This window comes from Lycorma delicatula, chromosome 1 (assembly GCF_047948215.1).
Source record: "Lycorma delicatula isolate Av1 chromosome 1, ASM4794821v1, whole genome shotgun sequence".
NCBI lineage: Eukaryota > Metazoa > Arthropoda > Insecta > Hemiptera > Fulgoridae > Lycorma > Lycorma delicatula.
The window spans coordinates 254,444,665-254,460,515 of record NC_134455.1 but is presented as its reverse complement, the minus strand read 5'-3'; the positions used below and the strand labels follow the sequence as shown (position 1 = coordinate 254,460,515).

Sequence of the window (15,851 nt, the reverse complement as noted above, 5' to 3'; positions counted from 1 at the left end):
CTGAGTTTATTGTTATACATAACCATACTACGTCAAGTGAATTCAGAAATAGAACAGATTGTCATACGATTCACTGTAGAGCTTAGATTTATAATGAACATCATTGCTCTTATGACAGCATCTCTAACTGGTGCATCTTGCATTTTAGTTGTTTGACATAATTTTGTGATAAGAAAAATTACAAGAAAGAGTGCATTAAAATAAAATATCAGTGAAACCTTTTCTATTGTGAAAACACACTTTATATACTATAAATTACTGGAACTTACACGTACATCAGCGCTAAGTGCGTTATTTTGAATTACAAAGAACCACTATCAGTTTTTTGAAGTCGTCAACAAATCTCGGATCGATAATTAGGGAGTGATATCATTATGTACTGCACATGGATATTATGAAAACATCAGCCCAAAAAAATAAAGAGTTACAGAGTAAAATTCTTGTCTAATCGATGCTTTAAAAAGGAGATTCAGGCATTTGACGAGATTCTGTGATATTTATATTTTTTGTTATTTCATGTTCTATATGTTCTTCGATGTTTGATATTTTTCGTTGGTTGTATGTATGTATATTGCTTGGTGTTGCTTACTTGTAAGGTTGACTTGGACATCACTTGTTATTTAAGTATGAAAATTTAATCAATTCCAAGTAATCAATGAGGTTTTTTCTTCATATTATTTCTACTGTTTATATTTTATTTTTGTGTATGTGCATTTTTATGAGTTATAATTAATAAAATGTGTGGCATATTAAGGCTTAAGGTTGTTCTGTAACATTGTTTTCCCCTTGGTACCTGAATGCGGATCACACTTGTGGAGGAGACGGCAGTATTTAGGGGTGAGTGGAAGCCTGCAATAGAAAAAAATTATTATTATTATTTTCACTATAACGTTTAGTGTAACAAAACATTAAGTGTCTTTACACTTTTCTTTACAATTTTTTATGTACAACAACAAACGACGACCTACATTTACCAGACATTACCAATTTTAAGTTGATATTATGAACTGCGAAAAAGCAAGAGGCTTAAGCTACCATTCGACTTGTAACTCTGTTTGGCAAAATGCCTAACTATAGAACTAAATGCAATTTTCTCTGACTTGAAGCAGAATGGCGCCATTAGACATCAGCAGTGACCTCGTCGGGCAGACTGATACAGTGAAAAATATAAAATTGAACGTAATAATTTTTATTGCAGTATACTTATACTTCATGTACAATACAGTTTTCTGCGAACGAAATACTCTTATTTATAGGTATTTATTTAAAAAATTGTGATACAAATAATTAAAGAATTCACAAATTATATTTTTGTTTATTTTTTTGCACTTTAAATAAACATGACGTATGAGAAACAAAGAGGTATTTTAAACTTTTAACACTGCCTAATGAAATTTCGTCATACATTTTTAACATATACAACTTTAACGTTTTCACCACACAGAACTCCAAAGCTTTACAGTTGAGATTAAGAAAAAAAGAATTAACCTCAAATAATTTAATCTAATCATTCCAACAAAAAACATTTTTAATGTTACTGACAACATTTCACATGTTAATAACACCGATGGTATATCGTGTATCTAATACAGAAATAAGCTTTTATTTTCGTTTAGTGTCTAGTTAAGCAAACAGTTAATTGTTCGTACCGTAAATTACTTTGTTGGTTTGATTTGCATCATTTCGTCATGTCTTATGTTAATCTTATAATTTGTGTATTATCTTATCTCTTGAATTATTTATTTTATGTATTGGAAATTTCCTTTCCAAATAAAAAGTTTACCTTTTATTTTTTCATCTGTTAATGCGCAACTAGTCCATGTATCACCACCCTACAAAAAAAAATGTAATTCCTTTTAATTCCCTTTCTAACTCCTTATCAATTTTTTTTAAACTTGTAGCATATTTTCTTGTGTTAACCTGCTTTTATTATCTCGGTTTCAGTCATCATCATTGGTATTTATATTGGTCATCTAACAAAATTCTTCTTCTGATGTAAATGTTCATTTTCACAATAATAGTACATTATTAATTTTCTTCTTATCGCATTTCAACTGTTTTGTTTAACCTTATATTTTTAGAAGAGATTTATTTTCTTGCAATAAATATCCACCATTCAACAATTATTGTAACAAAAGTTTATATACCTTATATCCATGGATATAAAACTAAACTCAGAACTCTTCTTTGAAATTTCTCTCTAAAACATTTCTTAGAAAATTTTACCGTTTATTTCAAAATCTCATTTCAGAACCAGCAGTTGTAGACCACATCCTTTTCTTACTTCTTTCTCTATGGGAACATACTTTTTTTTGGTCTCCTGCTTAAAGAGTTACCTGATGGCAGATGAAATAATCTCTTTTTTCAAATAACTCTGCTCTTTGAGATTGCAATTATATTCTACTATTTAAATCTGAAGCCACTTTTCCAATTTCAGAATTCATGTAAACTGCATGTAGCCAGTAAATCCAACATTATCTAATTCGCATAATAATTCAAACAATATATCACACATATTATTGTTATTCTTGATTAAATAATTTAGAGCTCTGCAAATTCAGATTTATTGTAGATTCATATGTAAACTTGATAATTTCTTTCCTTTGCAACATCGCTTTACCTCGCCATTCTGCAATCTATATTTCTTATATTTCTAATATTATATTTTCGTTTGGCGGGAGTTCCATCTACTCAAATAACTACTAACTAATTAGTTGAGTAGTTAAACAGTTAGTTTTATACTTATTAGCTGAGCCTCATTAACGTGACTAGCTGATTTGATTGTGGTTGGTTGATGATCAAGCAATCAGATTTTTTTCCATTTCCTTTAACTACCAATCTAAATGTCACCTTAACTTTCCAGCCTTAGCTAACCTGAGTTCGTCCCTAACCCAAACGGTATATTTTATTTAATATTACTAAGACGTGGTCTTACAGAATTATCTATTTACTAGCTGTGGGAAATTTAGGGAGAAAGTCAAGTTCCCTTACAATGATTTCCATTATCGTGCAATCTGATCTATTACCTGAGTTATGCTTCGTCCTGATTACACACCATTGTTGCTCTGTTTTGCTCCGTTATCTGTCAATTCGAATATGGATATTGAATAACATATCTGGGAAATCCAAACCTCTCCAGTTTTCATCCCTAGTTTAAAGAGTTTTTATAATGTATATAGGTAGACATAGACAAAATACATCTACGAGGTGTAAATACAAATTGATAAAACTGAATGAACATTTATTCACAAGTAATTTACAAATTACGAACATTGTTTGTATTGAAAATATTAATTTTCGGTTTATTCAAATATGAACAGTAAATTCAAACTCAATAGTCACTTGAAGCACGACTCAGATGTTGAGTCAAGCTGGACCGAAAAAACATATATTTATAATAAAATTTTCTTATATAAAATCTTAGAAGACTCTCAGAAATCCCTTTTACGCGTAATACCTGATATGTCAAAATAATAAATATAAATAAAGTTAAAATCGAATGATAATATGGTAACCTGGCAGCAATGGGTGCCAATGAACTCAAAACCACAGATCACAGATCGTAGATACAGAATTTTGAGGGTCCAAATAACCTAAAGTCTGACATCTGGCAGCAGCGAGACTACTAGAGCTTAGCAATATCGTAAGTTTAGCATCAGAAGTAATTTAAAACGTGAAATGGTAATTTGCTAGAAATACAGTAGGAAGAGAGAAGATATCAATGAGAAAACCACAATAATAGTATTGGAAGTTATTTTTCATTTGAACAAATATTTTCAGACAGATTGTTTAATAAATCTATTATAACCACTTAAAAATGTTTTTCTTGTAAAGAAAAGAGATGAATTTTGTTGACCTAGCGGAATAAAAAGAATTTGATTAAAACGAACAGACAGAGTGAAATTTGAAGAATGTTGTATTTTATATGTTTAAATATGTAATAAGCTTTACAAAAATGTTTGAAAGATAAGTATAAAAATATTACTAACATGAAATAAACTGAGAATTACGAGTAATTCTTAATAACTCGTTGTTCTGTTTTTTGAGCATTTAGAACGCATATAAGTTAGAAATTAACAATACAACTCTGGAGATTTTAATTTGATAATAATGAATTATTATAATTTTTTAATATATTAGTATTTTAATGACCTTCAGACAGTTATTTTACCTATTCCAGTCAAGTAAGAGCAAAGGTATCGACTTTATTACACACGTGCGCGCGCGCGCGCTCTCACTCACACACACACACATATATATATATATATATATATATATATATAAGAATCTAATTTAAAAGAAAATTCTTTATTCAACCACGTTTGTTTCCATAATTTCGTTTTCTCAAGCTCTAGCTATTGAAATTAAGAGTATCTTCATTCAAGTAATTGGCTTGTTTATATTTTCACTGGATATTATAAACTTGCGAAATAATTTTATTAGTCCAACAACAACCCCTTCTAAATTCATTTGTTCATAATCTCAAACACTTTGTAATAATAAAGTTGAAGACTAATAAATCTGAATCACTTAAGAAAATAATAACTTTTTCGTTTTAATATGAACTTCGTAATTCATTTCCATCAGAAGTATTATTTAATCTTTAAAAATTTTAGCTAAATAAGTGAATGTCGTCTGAAAATATTGTCTAATTTCTTGTATCATGTTTTTAATCGATTGAGAATAAAATGTAAATATTACGTTGAATTATCAAATTCAATGCGTTACCAAATTCTGTTCAATCGTAACATTTTCCCGTCGATTTCCCCACCCCTTGGAGCCGGATTCGCGACTAAGCATAAGCTCAGCTTCAAGGGGTGCAATTACCTCAAACTACCTCGGAAGGGCAAGGTCCCGCCCAGGCAGCCGGACTCGGTCTTCCTTGCTTTCCATGCCTCAAATGAGGAGATCCCAAAGGGTTCCCCTCAACGGGACTCCGGTCTTAACGTCTTGCCTCTAATGAGGAACCGCAAAGGGATCTCCCGCCGGGAAAACGTTCTTACTTTCCCCTCAACGGCACTGCAAGAGAGTTCTCACGCGATCATCGAAGAAGATGACGCCGGAGCCTCCTACCCCTCCCGGATGAGGCTGTCCCTTGCAGACACCACAGCGCAGCTGTGTACATATTCATAGTGATGGTGCAGGTGGGGCCACCTTACATCCTCGACCTCCGGGTACATGTCCGTGCGATCTACATGACAGACAGCGAGGTTCCTGTGGGCAGTCCCTTTTCACGTGGCCGGCCATACGGCAGGCAAAAGAATGACCACTACAGTCTGGACCAAGACAAAACTTGGCCCTATGTCCCACATCCCAACATTGAAAGCAAAGGTCTTCTGATGCACGTCGAGTCACCCGGCAGGCCACCCAGCCAATGCAGATGCGCCTGTCGGATAGTAATTTCTCCTCAAGAAGAGGTGGCACGGCCAAAGTAACCACCTGTGTTGACCCGTAGGCCGGCCGCATAGACAGAATTTTCACGGACACTGACTCCCCAATGACCTTACGAAGCTCCTTCATGAACTCATCCCTTGTTTTAAGTACGTCTATGTCCTTAACAACAACATGAGTCCTCCTGCCCCCTTCTCAGTTAATGCCGCAGTGGTGCCCCCGATTTTCTTCACAATCTCTCTGCTGAGTTTTTCTGCAACAGCACCGTAAACACGCACCCGGAGATGTAAGTCTTCTCCCTGACCCTGCCTTGTAGATAGAGCTCCCGTCTCCCCAGGTGACACCGCACCCTTTACGGAGCGGAGGAATTCATATAAGTTCAACATACGAGCACACCTCTCCATTCGGTAAGAGCACTCTTTTATTTCCACCTTGTTAGTCGTATGTTGCTTAACCAAAATGCTCAACCCTTAACCTCATGCAAGAGAAGCATCAAATTTTGTTGAAAGCATCTCTTCCGTGACAAAAGCGTTCCTGCGGGTCCTACAGAACCAATTTCCCCTTCTAGTACATCCTCCTCCATATCAAAGACCCTTCATATCACACCCTTCCGAGTCAAAGGAGTCACCCTACAAACAAAGATCACTCCAACCTCCAGCCTTAGATTTTTTCATCTCTTAACCAGAAGGTCCACGCAGCCGTCGCTCCCCCAAAGTTGTAAAGGAACATCGCTGTTCACCCACACTGCCATCGGCCATCCACTGGTTGAGACTACCGGATTGACAGTCTTCCGCCGCCGCCGAATCGACTTATCTCCCGCCTTCTTCCCAGAAACCTGGCGATTAAACGGTCTGCATGCCGTAACTCTTCCACAACCATGTCAACAAAATCTCTGATAGCAGTGAACCCCTCCTCTTCTGATGGGGCCATCTCCTTGGACCGATGCGGACCGGCCAGGTTGACAACAGTTAACGTTTCTGTGTACAAATGTAAATAAGCCTATGTAAACAAACTTACAAATGTAAACAGACTTACAGCTATATGAACAAGTCCCAAGCAACGCTAGGCTAAGTTCAAAACTACAAAAAAAATATTATTCTAAACCAACAAAGCAGAACTAAACTAAAATAACAACACAAACATAAATCAACAAACAAAAACTTCAGAAATCAAAAACCATAAGTAACAACGAAAAACACCAAAATATAACCTATAATCACAGAAGTCTTATGCAGACAACCTATCCCGTCGACGTCAGCTGTGATTCCAATCTTAACTTAAAATATATTAAGCAATTCATTAGCCCAAATAGAGGCCTTTTTTTTCAAATTAGCAACAACAAATCTCATTCCTAAAAGGACGTTTTGGGACGATAAGTATATTTTGTATTTTAACACCCGTAAACTTCAACTTCAACCTGAATTTAACATTTAAAAATCTGTATTTAAAGTTTGTAACATGGAAGATAAAATGTACTTTAATTAACATGAAACCCATCTACTTTGGCAAATAAATTTAAATTATATTTGTTTCTAAGCAACTGATTAATTGCTTAAAAATTAATAATATTAACCAATGTGTTTTAATTGTAAAATGCCAGATTTTGTGTTGAAAATACACACTCACTCACAATTAAATTCTTAAAATTATGAAAATACTGTAAGACTTTGTAATATAATGAACGTTTTAAAATTCCAGTAACTCATCATGTACTACGCATTCACTACCATGGTTATATCTTTTATTTATCTAAAAACATTTTCACTACCCTGAACAATAAGGGGATGTAATAAACTGAAAAGATGGATTAAAAATTTTTTTCTCATTGAAACCCCCAGAGGAAGTTGTACACATAGATACGCGTTATCTGTTCTTTATAAGATCCCGTTAGCTTTTGCCTACCTGTACCACAAACGTATCTGAGCCTGTACCACAACTCATAAATGCGTGGTCACTGAACTTCACGTATTTTCAGTTATATGAAAGAAATATATCACGTTTTACTTCCTTTTTATTAATAATTTTGATCATATAATTCTAACATTTAGAAAATGGATAATAAAATAAAATTAAATATCACCAATCTGGGTTTTCAAATGAGGAAAAACCCCGCATATTTTCAAATACAGGTCTCATGTCAGTATTAGTTAAGAGTAGGAATTATTCTTTAGTTCCCCCCTTACATTTAAGAAATTACATGAGACGTAAGATTTGAAAGTGAGGATGATTCGTTTTGAGAAGTAATACATTCTTTTAGTTACTCAAATTTACAGTTGAAAACATTCAAATTACGACACTAAAAATAATAGTAAAATACCTCATTATCCACAAATAGATTGTAATGGCATTTTATACTAATAACTGCGATGGTAAACAGACATCTCTATAGTTTTAACATTTTAAATTATGATTTTAATTAAATCTTGAAAAAAACTTTCTTAGTCCTCGATTAAAGATCTCTGTTAAGGTTCTAGACGATAATGAAAATCAAAGCGGCTGTCATTTAACTAATAGCATTACTACCATAACGTTCATGCAAGAAAATATTCTTTACAGTAAATTCTACTCGTAATGCTAGATCTCTGATTTGCATACGATGCAGAATTACCAAATGAAAGGTATAGAAATTTAATCAAAAATGAATTATAGAAAAACCTAATATTTAAAAGTGGAATAATTACCGATATGGATATTGACACAAAGAGTTACGTTTACTGTTATGATTCTAAAGTAGAGGCAAATTAATAACGTGTGAACTCTGACTCTTGAAAAAGGAGGTAGCAGACAAATCTGTACAAGACTTAACAGGTGATTTCAGTCGCCTTGGTTCATATTCATTTCTTCTCGGCGTGAAAATGTAGAGATGCATTCTTTACTGAAATACGGAGATCTTTACATTTAACAGACGAGAAAGACCGAAGTCCTTTGAAGCGAGGTTCTTTTTGCAGAAGGAAGGGTAAACGGCTATTTTTTTGTGGAATATTGATGCCTAATAGTAAGAATTGTTTTTTTCAGCGTACATTTAAGTAGCCTGCTGACCGTATAGAAATAATATGAACGTATATCATACTAAATAAATTAATCCAGAAATAAACTAAGGCAAAAAGCGGTAAGTCTCCATTTCTGGGAAAATCATTTATCGCAGACTCTATTCATAGATTCTGATAAGGGCAAATGATGACTGATTGCGTGTGTTTGGTGCCGTGGGATAGGTTAGATCTAATTTCTAACTGAACCGAACATGAAGAATTTCGGACTAACTATCTGACCTTAACTTGGAATTTATCTCTACCATTCACAACTTACAATTTCAATTGGAGAATGACAAATAGGCTAAAAAAAAGCACTACCCCAGGCGGTAACTCAAGTGAGGAATCCACCATTGGTTCATGCAATGCATCGGAACTTAGGGATCTGAGGTCCAAACATTTGTAATCTGGGTGAGTCACAGCCTTATAACCCTTCAAGATAAAGATTAAAAGAATTTCAATTTTACTTCTTCGGTATATTGAATGTCAATTCCTTATTAACAGTTGGCAAGCAAAAAGAATTAGAAATACCTTTAGACAAAAATGAGATCCAAATTTTAGTAGTACAAGAAACCAGGTTTTTATATGAAAATGTAACAGATACGAAAAATTATAGAATTTTAAAGGATAAACTTGCAATCAAAATTACGGAAAGTATACCATTATTAGGTACCACTTTTTTTTGTAAACAAGATAATGTACTAGAATTCAAATCCATTTCTGAAAGGCCGTCTCTTCTTACAATTAAATATACAAAAAATGAAGAATGCAATAGAAAAGCTTCAAGAAGAAATAAAAATATCCAAAAAAAGCCGATTGGCAGAACTGTCTAGAGAAATAAACACTACTGTTAAATGGCTTGATTCTATATTAAAATAGAATCAAACGGGTTGAAAGCGGTGAATACTCTTCTAAAACCAAATCTACCGAAATGATTCATTAATTTGTATAATTTTCTCTTCGTCGTAGAGTAAATTACTTCTATTTAACTGATTAGTGCGATCAATCATTGCCAAAATAGCTTTTAAAGTTGAAGGAAGACAATAAATTCAATGAGAATAAATCAAATTTAAGAAACTTTCTTCAAACTTTAAATTTTAAGTGGTGAAAGAACAAAGAAAACAGATCTGTTGCGATTGAAATACTGGAAATTACATACCATAGTTTTTCATACATAAGACACTTAAAAACTTTTAGAGATGAAGATGGCCGATCGTGCATATTGATGAGACTCAAAATCACTGCATTCAGTGACAGGAAATAGGAAGGGGATCGGAAGAGCCCAATACTGGAATTTCAGTACCTATTTCCAAAGTCTCTATGTTACATGTATCTATATTATATGCAAAGGATGAAGAGGGATTCATTGAAAATAACTTTAAAAAAATCAAAATTTATTCGTAATAAGTGTAATTATTATGGCCAGATAAACTTCTATAATTATCATAATGAATAAAAGCAAACGTGATATAACGTCCAGGTGCTTAAACACGTTTAGTGGTATTAAGAATTTTTTTGCGAGACAGAAAGAGTGCAAAGAAATATTGCTTTTATGAGTTCGTGGCAAACAATTTATTGTATTGTTTAGATTAACACAATCAGGTAAGACATATAAAGAAGTACAAAATAGATATAGTATTGTCTGTAGCTGTAAACAGTTACGTCTTCCACTCTATCACCTCGACGTAAACCCCGTAGAAAACAGTTGTTTCATCTCGTGCAAAAAACGTGAAAAATTGGGTTGCTGCTCAAAACGTAATATTTATGATGTAAAATGGTTACACGTTATATGTAATAAGTTCTCTGCCAACTTTCTAGTCATCTTAAGGAACTGAATGAACGAAATGTATAACGTCACTAACATTACCGAGGACCAATACAAAAATGATAAGGCTCAATAAACGAAAAAAAAAAATTATTTGTAATTAATCAGCATTTAACTAAGAAAATTTAAAAACACCTTTAACTATCATTAGATGAAATGCTACTGTGCTTTCATAAAGGTCACAAACAATTTTTGGTTTCGTCTCTTCATCTTGCTTTTCTTTGCTAACCACATTGAAAATAAAATAGTAAAGATAATAAAATTAGCCTAAATAATGTTTTCTAAAAATTAATTTAGAACTGAATATAGTTTTAAAGTAGGCCGATCTTACAGTTAACTGTATATACTGCATCGACTAATTCGAAATTTACAGAAATATTGAAACGTCATCGTCGTATAATAATAAAAATTATGCTTTGCTTCAATTAAATAAAAATAAAAAACATTTTCATAATCTTTGAAATTTTTCTCTAACTAGGACATATAGATTATGTTCAAAAAAATAATTACAGCATATTTTGAAACATCAATGATATTTACTAGTAACAATTAACCACAAATTAATTTAATTCAATTCTACGAACAATAAACAGTAAGTAATATATTTTTAAATTATATTCCAAAATATTATGAAAGACATTATTTATGTAGTATTTTAGAAAAATGGCCCTTGTGCTGCTTAATCATACAAAATAAATAATGTCGCAACCTAACGGTGAAGTGGACCAGAAAAGAGAACATCATTAATATGCAAATGAATGTGGGGATGCGTCGAGAATTGTCAACATATCGCTCCGAATTACTTCGTGCAATACGAAGGGATCTTCATATTGCACAATCATTTATATTCAAATTTATCCGTATTCAAGTAATTTTTTTCGAATAATTAAAACGAATATTAATTTTTTACGTAGACAATAGAGTTTTAGCCGGTTTTCAAATATTTTTTTATTATTATTTTTAAATGAATTAATGTGGAGATCTTCTTTGAACTTTATGTTTTATAATCATAAAATTAATTTTGTTCAGAAAAACGTACCGTAACACAGAGTTAATAAAAAATAATGACGAGTTTAGAACCCATGCAACCGCGTATGATCAGTGGATAAAATTTGCACCATTAGAAAGTGTCCGTTTTAGAGTAATTCAAACCGGCGGCCAAATTTCAATACTAGTGCTCAAATTTAAGTTAACCTCAGTCATAAACAACATGGCGTCTATGCAATAGAAGGTGTTTCGTGTTCTATAATTTAGCAAGACAGTGTCCGTAATACCTGCTCAGCGTACATTTAGACAGCGTTTCAGGATTGATCCACCATCTGCTAACAACATTTGTCCCTAATATAAACAATTTAAAGAATCGGGATGTTTATGTAAGGGGAAATTCGAGAGCGACCACCCATATTAAATGAAGATATTCAATGAATTCTAGAGACATTTCAACTAAGCCCGTAAAAATCTATTTGTCGCACTAGATGAGAACCATCAATAGCTCGTATTACTGCTTAGCGTGTGTTAAAACGACACTTGTATTTCAGGCTATACCGATTACAACTTTTATAAGCTCTTCGTGAAAGTGACAAAAGAAAACGTAAAGATTTCTATGATATGCTCTTAGTTGGTATAGAAAACGATAGCTTCTTATTGCGGTTAAATTTTAGTGACGAAGCAACATTTCATTTAAGAGGTAAGGTTTCATGTCACAATATTCGCAGACAGGTACTTGAGAATCCGCACGAGATTGAAGAGCAGATCGAGTTTCACCAAAAGTTAATTTTTTTGTGCGCAAAACAATGTATGGCTCTTTCAGAAGTTTAGTTTATTATTTATTATCTTAAAAAAGATACAGAAAACGTGGCATTCTTATCTTGAAATACTGGAGGACTGCTTTCTTCACAACTAAATGAAGACTCTGAAGAACTCATTTTTCAGCAAGATGGGACCTCGCCACATCAGCTCAACTAAGTTCGTCGCTTTCTAAATGAAACATTTCCTCAACGCATGGTAGGACGTACGATAGCCCAAGACCTGGTACTACACTTCTGGCTCCTAAAATCCCCAGACTTTGTGTCGTTTTCCTTTTAAGGATATATGAAAAAAGTGTTTATTTTTTAACATAGCTGTTGATTTGATTGAGCTGAAAACTGCTGCAGATCTTCACAAGTGCAGTAACTTCTGTAACAAGAGATTGTCTGCAACGCGTTGTGGAAAAATTCAATTATCGTCCTTAATACTATCCCTGTCTGATGGAGGGCATTAGAATATTTGTAACTTGGTAAGTGAAATTTTAAATATTTTTTAATAGTATGTAATTTCTCTTGTATTTATAACACATTTTTATTACGAAATGTATCTGTTTGGAATAGGGTCGTTCTCTTTGAGTTACTCTGTACATAAATTGATTACTTTGAAACAGTCGGCGAATTAATTTTTTCCCTTCGCTAAACTGTTGTGCAGCTGATATTCATTATATATTTCAATTTATATCGATTGAGTATCGACAACGAAGAAATGTATTTTAAATAGCTCCATGGATGAATTAAATATAAAAAAGTAATAGAGCATTTGAACACGGATGCAGAAATCAGTAAGTATGAATGGAACTTCATCTTTTTTTAATATTGTAATGAAATTTTGTATACATTATAACCACATATATGCCTAAGTTAATATCGGCGGGCGAACACGGTAGGAATGATGTGAGCTGGCGGACAGTATACGTACGCGCTGATACAAGCATCGCTCCCACCGCGAAGATGACCGCGCAGTTCTTCCTCCACGGCAGCGCTGCAGCCCCCCCACTCTTAGTTTCCAATAAAAGAGGGTGCACGAAAGTGGATTTTCAATTCATCGGCAACCACCACCTGGAGAAGACCAAGAAGAAGAAGATGGAAGAAGACAGAAGAACTTCCCTGGCCGCCTCAACGTGGGACCTCCCGGCGGACGCTAACATTCGAGCAGCAGGCCCGCCGAGGGAGCCGCTACCTTCCCTCTCCAGCTCGCCGGGCTTCAATCACCCTGGTCGGTGGACTCAACAGCAGCAGCCGGCTCAGCGTGGAATCGTTCGAGGAGAACCGCCTCGGCCGCGCCGGCGAAGGACGACCGACGCCGACACGACGCTGCGGGGCTCTGAGGTCACAACTGCCACGCTGTGGTGGGGATCCAACTGCCACTGAGGAAAAGCCCGGTCTGACTTCAACGAACGAGCCGCAACTCCCCGACTTCGCCAAAGACCAGCTTCCGAACGCAACAGATCTTGTCAGAGCTAACGCAAAAAACGGCTCTTTTCAGGACCACCACAAGAATATGAATTACAAGTCGTCGAAGCCATTCGACGACAACAGCCCTTTTCAGGACTACCATAAGGTTAGTAAGTGCCACGTGTCGTCGAAGCCATTCGGCGACAATATACACACACAAACACACAGTATATAATACTGTAATATGTTTAAAAATTCATCTGTTATAATTTATATTTTTCAAAGACTACCTTTAAAAATACGTCAGGCTCCTGTCTCATGTTCTCTATTCGTTGACGATTTTGTTATTTACACTGCGAGCCGCTCAATACCCACTGCAGAGCGACTGCTACAGAACACTATATTTCGCCTTGAGGCTTGGTCCACGACTACTGGTTTCACATTTTCATCCGACAAAACGAAATGTGTAGTCTTTTTTCGACTACGGAACCCTTCTATCCTTACGTCAAGTTTCTAGGTTTGCTTTTTGATAGCCGTTTTACTTGGGTCAACCATATAAAGGAATTGAGGACAAAATGTTCCAAACTTTTAGATATGATGCGGGTCCTTAGTAACACCAACTGGGGAGCCGATCGATCATGTCTTGCAGAAAATCTCGTCGGGAGGAAGTGGTCATCTGCCGGTTACGGACAGGACATACGAGGATCAAGCACGAATACCTAATTTCAGGAGAAGTCCCACCTCTCTATGCAAACGATGACATGACTGTGCACCACATTCTCGTGGACTGCATATGGTATGCGGCGTTGCGTCGTAAATTTAATCTACCTGGAAACATCCGTGATGTCTTGTACAATAATAACGAAATTTTGGACCGGATGATTCTGTTTTTGCATATTACCAGGTTACTGCAAAAATTTAATATTATCATATATATTTTTATGCTAGAAGAGTTGCTGATAATTTTTAACCTTTACTTTCAATTTTGATTTTTTTGGTTCTATGTCTTTAATTTTATTATCCGAGAAGGGAGCATTTTGCACAACCCATCGGAATTAGATAAGTTTTATATAGTTTCTTTATTCGATTATTGTAAGTTTTATATTTTACAGACTTCGTCTGCAGTATTAGTTTGAGTTTTATTTTACCTTCTTGACTCTTGTTTTAATAAATTTTTACTATATGTGTAATATTAATTTTACATTTTATAAGTTTTGTTATTTTGGAGATGTTTTATCCTTTATAATTGAAATTCCGGGCGATGATAATGCCCAGGCGTTTTTCGCCCAGAAACAAAAAAAAACAAAAAAATCTTATTAATAATTCATTTGTAATATATATATATATAACGTGTAATTATCTCAAAGGTGGTCAGTAGAAAATGATTGTATTTAAGTTACAAAAAAAAATTGCTATTAAATCTTTCTTCAAAAAAATAAGTGAAAATAAAACAGAAAATCTGTTTTACATTTGGTATTTTTTGTTTGAGATTAAGACCATCTAACAAGATATAAGCAGCGTTACAGTTTGGTTGTTCATACTGTCTCTAACGAATCATTTCTACGACACTGTATTAATTGTCCTACAATACCATCGAAGTTCAATAAAGTAGGAATTAAAACCCATTATGAGTACAGTAATTAAATTTTTAACTAAATTTGAACCCGGAACAAGCATTATCACAAAAATGATGATCAGTGATGGCACAAGTTGATTGCATAATTTTTAACAGGTGAGATTATCTATATGTCTAAAATTACAATTTGTCGTCAGCCTGCACTGTTAAATGAATAATACATAAAATTATACATTTACTTTTAAAGTACTTTTTACTTTTTAAGTTTACTTACTCCTGTTCTCCAATCGTTTTAGATAGAATAACAGTATACTATGAATTAAAAATGAAACGGGTGAGTAACGCGCTCAGGTAATAAAAATTGCACAAATTTTATATGAGCACGCCCGTACATACGTACATACGCATGATCAACGCGTATCTGTTTGCATTAAAATCAGGTCGAAGTACTTTTTCACTTTAAAACAATTTTTTAGATCATCATATGATTAATTAATTTTAGTTTTCCTCACTAGATATTACAAGGTAGGTAAGAGCAATATTTCTCTAAAATGAATTAGTCCAACTAAGAAAAATGTTAAATTATCGTCAATACTTATTTCATATATATAGATTTTTTAACAATTCTAAACAGAATTTTAATAATCCCTTAACCACCATTAAGAGTAAGAGTTCTAGACTGCTATTAAATAAATTGAATCCTCAAAAAGATTCAAAAACAACTTTAAAGATTTGCTTTACGTTTTTTAATCAGTTTTTAATTTTTATATCATTTACAATAAAAACAAAATTTATGTTGTTCTGCGTATCCATTAAACGGTCAATAAACA

General features: G+C 33.8%; 1 long non-coding RNA gene across 1 annotated transcript in view; it reads right to left on the bottom strand.

The window, feature by feature from the left end:
- Positions 1–282: 282 nt before the first annotated feature.
- Positions 283–15,851, bottom strand: part of LOC142318293 (uncharacterized) — a 123,477-nt gene continuing 107,908 nt past the window's right edge. Inside the window, exon 3 of the long non-coding RNA XR_012754868.1 lies at positions 283–849. This is a non-coding gene — a long non-coding RNA (uncharacterized LOC142318293). The remainder of the gene's footprint in view (positions 850–15,851) is intronic.